This window comes from Aythya ferina (assembly GCF_964211825.1).
Source record: "Aythya ferina genome assembly, chromosome: 9".
NCBI lineage: Eukaryota > Metazoa > Chordata > Aves > Anseriformes > Anatidae > Aythya > Aythya ferina.
The window spans coordinates 5,808,247-5,817,386 of NC_140305.1; positions in this window are offsets into that span (position 1 = coordinate 5,808,247).

Consider the following 9,140-nt stretch of genomic DNA (forward strand, 5'->3'; position numbering starts at 1 on the left):
TGGCTTCCTGAGGAATTAACAAAAATGCTCCAAGTGGGAACTTCTTTGCTCTTAGAAACACCTTAGAAAACACTTAAATAACATGGTAGAATACCATGGAATTGATAGCACTGCTTTATAAGTGAACAAGTAGTAGCATAAGATCCTTTAGGAAAAGCAGTGTGGGTATTCCATCCACAGTGGAAGTGTTGATGTTCTTTGGGAAGCTGCCCCTAACAGCACTACAGCATGAGCATGCTATGGGTCTCGTAATAGGACACTTCTGAAAATGAAAGCTCCTCTAATGCATTTGTAAAAATCACTCCTTGGAAAGCAGGAGGTGAATACATATAGTTGCCAACAGCTGGGCTTAGTGACCAGTGGTGTTCCAGTTCTTAGAATAATTAGGGTTTATAATGATTGTTTTGGTCTAGGCTATATTATTATGATAATCCAGAAATATTTGTATAATACTTCAGCAGGTGGTATTTCCAGCAATAAAATAATAATTACAGTAAAATTATTAGATCATGTCAAACCTGCCGAATAATATATTTAACAATTAGATTTTCTGATATTCCACTAGGCCTAATTACCACCTGAATTTTGAGTTTACAGTTTCACATTGTTTGGGTTGTTTTTGTTGCTGCAAATATGTCTGACTTGATAACATTGACAATCCCAAGTGTAAAGTGTAAATTCTCACTGTTTTAAGTGCATAAAATACCAAGCAGCAAAAATGCTACCTACAACCTATTTCTGTATTTCCTATGGGGTTGTTGTAAGCACAGCAGTTTAAGAGCTAATATTGGCAAAACTAGCGAACTGATAACTTTCGGGAAAGCCTGTATTGAAAGGTTTGCTATGCACCCTCAACAAAAACCCTCTCTGATGTGATGCTGACACAATTTGAAGGTGTTTGAGCTCATCTGTTGCCAAAAATGGCCCCAAGAGAGCTGGGATTGAACCCAAGGTTGTTCTGACTGGCTGTGGGACAGGCTTGCAGGTTCGTTGATAAGTAATCCTCTGTGGCTCTTCTGGTGTAGATGGCTATGTGTATTTCTCAGAACAGTAGAAAAAAAACAGTAGAAAATGTACTTGTTTCCTATGAGAAATATAAGATTTAGCTGCAGCCTTACTTCTGCTGTATTGACCTCAACTTCACTGGTTGTGCCGATATGTAAGGGGAATGTCACCAGTTCACCTGGGGAGCTTCTGCTGAGAGGCAGTACCCAGTAGCTGAACTTTTGACTTCATACCCACACGGTATTACATGCAGACATCACTGCAGCTCCAACCCCTCGTGGTTTGACAGGCACTCCTCTACAGCCTCGAGCAGTTTATTTTTTGGGTCAAAGCATCTTTGGCTGCCAAGATGAGCTAAAGGCCATTCTAAACTCTGTTGCACAATGTGTGCTGGGGCCAGGTTTTGAAACTTCAGAGTTGTGGAAGTACTTCAGGTAGCTAAATGAAAGAACAGGTACTTTGGAATTGCTGCACCATTTCCAGCATTCATATGGGGTCCTTGAATCTGAGACATGAACTTTATCTTAACACAAAAGATAATCACAGAATCACAAAATTGTCTAGGTTGGAAGAGACCTCAGATGCTAATGAGAGGCAAACATACCGAAAGAAATGCTAGTTCTTCCTCCTCCTCCTAAGGACTTTTCAGGCGTTATTTGAGGTGGAGACACTCGTGAGCTCACTGTCTCATTGCCTTCTTTTTGCCTCCTGCTGACTGTATCTCTTTTACACCTTCCTGTCACAAGAGGATTCTTCTGGTTTCCCCCTCCTGCATATGAGTTAAAATACATAGTTTTAAGGGACTTGGATAGCAAACAGAAATGCTAGCTAATTGTTCATCAGTTCTTGTACATGTAGGGCATAATCCTAGGAACTGCTGAGCACTGTTGATCTGTTGATAAAGCCAGCAGGCTCTCCAGGTTGTTCATCAGTGTTGAAAGAGGAGATCAAGAATGTGAAACTGACCTGGAAAGGATGTCGTCATGAAGGGGAGCAGAGTGCAAAGAGATGTCACTGTCGTATCACCTGCAGTATGCTCTTGGATGATGCTCAGAGAGAGAATACAGCCCCCTACCTGGCCTCTATCTCCATCTTTTTGAAGGCCTACAAAACACAACTGCATGGAAAACACAGCAGATCTGAGTTCAGATCTGCATTCATTGCTGAAGAAATACTGGGGGAACCAGTCGAAACGGCTTGGAGGGAAAGAGGCTGCAAGCATGGCCACTGCATTCCTTATACGTGTCTCTGGTCTTAACAAAATCCAGGCTGGTGGTGCATACCAAAAAGAATTTGAGTCTCATTCATCACTTCCTATTTGTCTTAAAATGAATGATTGTAGATGGGATCCGATTACCACCGCACAAAAACCTTTTGTTTTGTTTTGTGGTGACACAATTTTGCACCAAGATTGTATGGATCCTGTTTTCCCAAGAACTGCCTGTGGCAGCTGGGATTTCAAAAGCGTTAGGAAGCTTTCCAGCACAAATGGTGTGTTCCTCAGCAGTCCTGCAGCTCCCACGATCCGGGGAGCAATGGGAGACCAGAGGCAGCTGTGGTAAAGCCTCTCCTCAGCTGAGGTTGTGGGGCATGCCCTGGTGGCAGGGAGAGGTGGCAGAGCTAATTCCTCACTGCTGCATGCTCTGTCTACTAATGTGGGTCAAAGAACTGGTAGTAGCATGTTTAGCAGCTAGTTTTTGCTATTTTTCTATCTATCTAACTTTTTATGAGTAATGTCTGTAAGTCTTTGCAGATCAATTTGGGGCAATACATTTCCAACTTGTTACTTACATTGGCTGCAAGTTTCAGTCACTGTTTGGTGTGTGTAGTGTGTGGCTGGGCACAGAAATCCTGGTCTGTTATTTGCTTGATAAACAAAATTATTTTCCAACAAGAATAATGAACAGCCAGTTGCAAACAATGAATAACCATAAAGAATGCTCTTATTTATGCATGAATTATCTTTCTAGCATTTTAATATTGGCATTTGTATGAAGAGTCATTCCTATAATATTGTAAACCAAAACTTTCCAATAGATATTTGCTTGTTGAATACGATGAGAATATTTATACTCAAACATCTGGGATTTGACTGAATAGTTGCACACACTTGCTTTTACTATTTCATCAGAGAGAGCTCAGAGGGAGATTTCAAAGGCATGAGGGCATTGAAAACAGAAGAACCAGCTGAGACTCAGAAGTTTTATGATGGGGAGAGGCGCTGGAGGAGAGATGAATTCCAATATGTTTTTGTTCTGAATTGGAACAAAAAAAATGACATTTCAAAAATTTCCACTCAAAGGAAAATGGGAAATTTTTCAGTTCAGGAAAATCAAAAAATGTGTTTTGAGTTTTCCTAAATGAAACAATCAACAGCTGTCATAACTTCTGACTCCTGGCTCTGCCATGGCTCCCTGGGGTGCTCTGGGATGCTCCTGGCTTGTTGGAAGCTGCTTGGGAAGCTCCCTGAAGTTAGAAGGGTTGCTCAGGTTGAAGCTGCGATGGCTGTCAGGCTTCAAATTGTGGAAGAAAATCTGGAAGCCCTAGATGTGTCAGCTATGACTTTGAGGGCTTCCAAGCTTTCTTCTGCTGGCTTGGGAACTTGCAAGTTCCCTGATATTCTGGTAGCCAGCGTGGCAAGGTCAGTGTTCAATGTCAAATCTGGGAAGGTGGGTTTGCAGCAGTGCATCAGGTGAGCTGGAAGGAAATGGGAAATGTTTCCATCAGGAATCTATCTGTCTGGGAAGAAGTCAAATAATTTTGGTGAGATATTTATCAATATTCCCCAGGACAAAGCTATATCAACAACTATTGGAAAGGCAGTAAGATTTTGGATACCAAATTGTTAAGATCTTTTAGAAGATTTTCCTTTAAGAAGTTAATGAATGCGTTAATAATTATTACATGTATTTCAGTCCTTCACACCCTGCCCCATCACTTGGCTGGGAAGTGCAGCAATTGGGCTTGATTCAGTTTGCATTTTTGCTTTGCAGCTTATCTGCCTCCTTCTGAAGCCTGGGAGTCATCCTCTCTCCCATCCCTTAAATACCCATAAATTGCAGGACTTTATGTCTTCTATGTGTGAAAACATACAGATTATTTTTGGAAAACTTGCACCCATTGGGTGTCTGCTGACTCATTCATTAGGGGATAATTACAACCTTGTGAAGTGTTAGTAATATTAAGGGGCAGTTAAAAGATCTCAGATAAGAATTCAGACTGTCATCTAGGTTTTTTTTGAAATGCATAGGTAAACTTGTTTTATGCCATTATGACTCACGGGGAAGGGACCTGTCCATGGGTCGATAGTATAAAAAGTAGGAAACTAGCATCTTGTACTTAAAAACAAAAAAGTATCCAGTACAGAAAAATGGAGGGGTAAGGGAGGTTAAGCTGAAGAATGTACCAGCACAGTGTAGCTGAAAATGAAATCCTGGAAGATGAAATAAATAAAAAAGCGTACATGTAGGCAAAGCAACTATTGATGTTTGTTTGTTTCTTTCAAGCATTTTACCTTGAAAAACGGAGCTATTTTTCATCTTTATTTTCTCATAAAAATAAGCCAAACATTAAGAAAGAAGGGAGCGTTGGTGGACGTGTTGCTATAATAATGAACATATGCCTGCATGTGTGCGATTTCTTTTTTTATGCTTTATAATTGGCATAAACTCCTCATGCGACAAGTCTTCAACTTTAACTACTGAACTTGTGCCAACATCAAAAGTCATTGTCGAGTTTCAGACCTTTGATGTCTGGTTTAAGAGAAGAGCTGATGGCTGCTAAAGAGAAGCTACCAGGAACAAACAGATTTTCTAGGTCTCATCACACAACTTATTTTGTGTTGATTTCTGGCATTTTTCAAAGTTGCACAAATATTCTTCATGATGCCTAGCTGCGTGTACTTTTGCTGGTTTTGATGTTCACAATGACAATTTGGCCTAGAAAATATCTTTGTAGAGGTAGAAAAACAAAATTAGGTTATTAAAGCCAGCTAAAAATGTTAAAAAAGAGATTTTACACTATTTTTAGTGACTTTATAGGCATTTTTAGTTTGTCTTGCATACCCTATTTTCCAAAAATTACATCTTTCTGACCCTGTAAGTGCTCATAGATATGTATTCAGTTCCTTTTCCTAATATAGCTTATTATAATTGCAAAAGTCAGTAAACAATATACAACAAATCATATTTACTCTTTCAAGTGCTGCACCTTGACTTGTTTTCACCTTTTCCATATTACTGTATACCTCAGTAATATGGACTGCTATTTTGGTGCAAGTGTAAGCAGAATCCAACACCTAGAAGAGGAGTGGGAACAGAAAATTTGGGTCTCCAATATATAGGGCACTAGCATTGCTCTGTAGCATGCATGAACTGTTCCTGAAGTAGAGCACAGGTAGGGAAGAAGAGCTAGAGATGGCAGTGAAGGTGAAATTGCAAAAACAAAGAAAAAGTAATACAATGGGTAAAGAACAAAGGTGAAATCAATGAAAGTGGAGGAAAAAAAAAAAAAAAAAAGAATGGGAGAGAAAATGAGGAAACAGCTTTACAGAGCTGTGCTTTTATCCTCACTTGTGCTGCTGTTAACGTTGCTCTGGAAAGCAGTGATATATTGGGTGGATCCAGCTGTTTTTGTGTAGCAGTGTTAGCAAGCAGAAATTCTGCAGGATTGAGACAGCCTTTTTCAGAAATAAAAAGATATGCAAAAGAAATAAGAATTTGCTATTAGTCTAGAATCTGCTTCATAGGAAGGTGTCCCTCCATGCTGTGGATGTTGAGTAGATCTGCCAGGAAAGGCTGCTTTAGCATTGTATGTGAGGCTCCTGTGCCTCATGGGATCTGAAATCCAGACTGCATGATCCTCCTGAGACATCTCCACGCACTGCCAGAAAGCCGGCAGGATGCCCGTTACCGTGGGTGCTGAGCTGCCCTCTCTGTGCTGACCCAGTCCATGAACTTTCTCTGTTCATAAATACAGACATGTCTGCTTAGTTCCTTCTCCCTTAACTTTGTACAGCCATAGATTGTTTCTGTCAAATGCAATGCTAAGCACCTTAGGAGATTTCTGTACTTGTGCGTATTTGAGTAAGAGGATTAAAAACAATAGTTCTGTGTCTGGGACACTCCCTGAACAGTGTCCTTATTTAGCTTCTTGCTGAGGTGTGAATACTTTTTGGATGATGGAAAGTCATTTTCATCAGTGTTTCTAAGAGGTTTTCACGCTGAGACATGATTTTCTGGACTTCTCTGACTGAAGAATATGAGGGCATGTTTCTGCAGCTTCATATGAGCAATACTGCATGCATTTGTTTATTTTGTAAGCAAGTAGCCATAATGGCATAGCATCTCAAAGCATCTTTATTCTCCAAGGACAATCTGAAATCTGCTTGATGCTCTTGACTACTATTTGCATTTGGCTTCAACAGATTTATAAGTTCATGAGCTGTCCTGGGACTCTGGCAACAACTGCTGATTATCATCGCATCTGCAGAGACTACTGAACAGCAGTTAATTGAGCTGATGGAATTTTTCTGCGAGATAGAGCCCTGACTTTCACAGCCTTTATGGTAACAGTATCTGCATCAGCTGTGTGATGGTACAAAGATACTCCGTGCTCCCACTGCCCCCCAGCCTCTGTTTCGTGAAGAATTTAAGAATGCAGTTATGTTGCCGTTCTTGGGAGACACTGCAATATGTGAACAAGACTTACTTCATCAACTTCAGATAAAACGTTTTATTCTTTGCTTATCTCAGCTCATCCCCCTGAGTATCATAGACCATGAAGCCTACAGTCTGAATCCAAGTTGCTCACTGGAACAACAGGCAGTATTTTCAATTGACTGTGCAATAAGCTCTGCAGTACAGATGTTTCAGGCAGAATGTAGCTCCCTAAGGACAAATGTCCACAAGAGGATTAAAAAATGTCTGTAACCACCTGTGTGGGGTTTAGGAGCAGAAGGCAGTAGAATTTTCCATAGTTTAAAGACCTACCTAGAAATAGGGGGCCCGTGAGGGCTAACAACATCCAAAGGAGTGATGTGTGGCCATCTGGAAGAGCTAGGTATTCATTAACAGCTGAAGCAACTGGAATCAGCCTTTCTGGTGAGCAAACCCTGAGCAAAGCTTTGGACAAAGCCTTTGGGTCCATAGCAAGACATTCTACCTGTCATAGAGCATGGTGTTTCTAATTTGGTCTGCTGAGGGGTAGGTGGAAGTGCCTGCACAACAGATTCAAAAAGAGAGGGCTGAAGAGATGCAAGCTGCAGAGTTATAGCCCAGTGGGGTAATGCATTATGGACAGGAGCAATAGATGAGCTTGAATTTTTTGGAATAAACAAGGTAAATCAGCTCAGGTGAAACAGCATACTGAAAAGGTGAGGTTGCTTCTGATTTGTTTTGGACTACTTTACAAAGCTTTAGCTTACACTGATAACAGCTTGAAGGGTATGCATCCCTTTGAACACACACTTAGGTTCCTAAACCACAAACTTCGGTTTTCAAAACCTTACTCTATTTCCAGCACATCATAGAGGTGTCTTATTGAGTTTTCTGATAGACATTTGAAATCTCCCCTGACTTACTTTTCTGCTACCACATCATGTTGAGCTCTGCTGCTGCCAGGTAGCCAGAGATTTGTCTGGTGCCCGTGCCTTGACAGACAGAACCAAAATGCCTGGTGACCTGTTAGAGCCCAGCTCACCTGCCTGCTGGAAGCTCAGCACTCTGAAGACTCTGCACAAACCACAGCAATATGCGACTCCTGTCCTGCAATCAGTTCTCTCTGTAATTGTAGTGGGACAGGTGCATGCAGCCTTAGTGACACATTTGGGTGCAAAGGAGCTGTGCAGCCATTGCAAACTTGATAGAGAAGCAGGGAAAGAGAACAGAGTAGAGTGCAGAAAGGAGCTACCACTTGTATAGTTTTCCTTGTAAATCTGTGCACTGTGTTCAGCTTTGGGCTCCTCAGTACATTACAAGGACATCAAGGCCCTGGAATGTGACAAGTGAAGAGCTATGAAGCTGGTGAAGGGCCTGGAACACAAGTCCTATGAGGAACAGCTGAAGGAACTGGGTTTGTTTAGTCTGGAGAAGAGGAGGCTCAGGACAGACCTTATTGCTCTCTACAACTACCTGAAAGGAAGGTGTGGGGAGCTGGGGATCAGCCTCTTCTCACAGGTACATAGTGATAGGACTAGAGGCAATGGCCTCAAGTTGTGCCGGGGGAGGTTCAGGTTGGAAATTAGGAGACATTTCTAGGTACGTGGTTTGGTGGGTGGCATTGGTAATAGGTGATGGCTGGACCAGATGATCTTGGAGGTCTTTTCCAACCTTAATGATTCTGTGTTCTGGATGGAGCTCTTGCCCTGTGTAGGAATCTGTGAAATCAGAGTGTATGTTCAAAGTGTGTTCCCTCATCTACCCTGTCCACCAGCCTCTAAGCTATTTTGTTAAAGGGAGGCAAGGATAAGCAGTCTCTCTCCTCCTCTCTTTCCAGAACTGTTCTGCTCCATATTTCTGCAAGTCAGAGAGAAATAGTGACTCTTATTCTTCACAAGATATCCTATGTATTCATGCAGGGGAAAGGAGATCTGACTTCGACCCCTTGCTTCAGAAACAGTTTGTGCATCTTTGTTGCTGGGTAATGCAGATACAAAAATAACTTTTAAGCCATGGACTGAAATCCAGGGATTCCTCCTTTGCCAAGCCAGACACTGCTTCCTCTAGTGTCCTTCTTTCCCTCCAGAGCCTGTACCGTATAGAGAGTATGATCAGTTGATTTATTTTTCTAGGGATAATATGCTTTGGTGATCATCCACAATAGCGTAAGTACTACCCTAGGCTGCTAAGCTGTTATTCATCAAATGTATCTAAAGCAGGCTCCCCTTTTTATTGGTTTTAAAGGGAAGGATTTGAGCTGTTGTATTTCATTTTAATTTTTCACAATGAGTAATTAATACTGCTACCTGCTGTTAAAATTCTTTTATGAACTAAACCAGCGGCTGGTTTAAATCATCACCGTTCTGTTGAAGCCTGGCAGAATGATGCCAGTGTAAACCATTGAACAACTTGGCCCCATTTAACTTGTTCAAGTGCTCAAAAAAATGTATTAGTCTTATTAAAAAATAGTAAGAGACA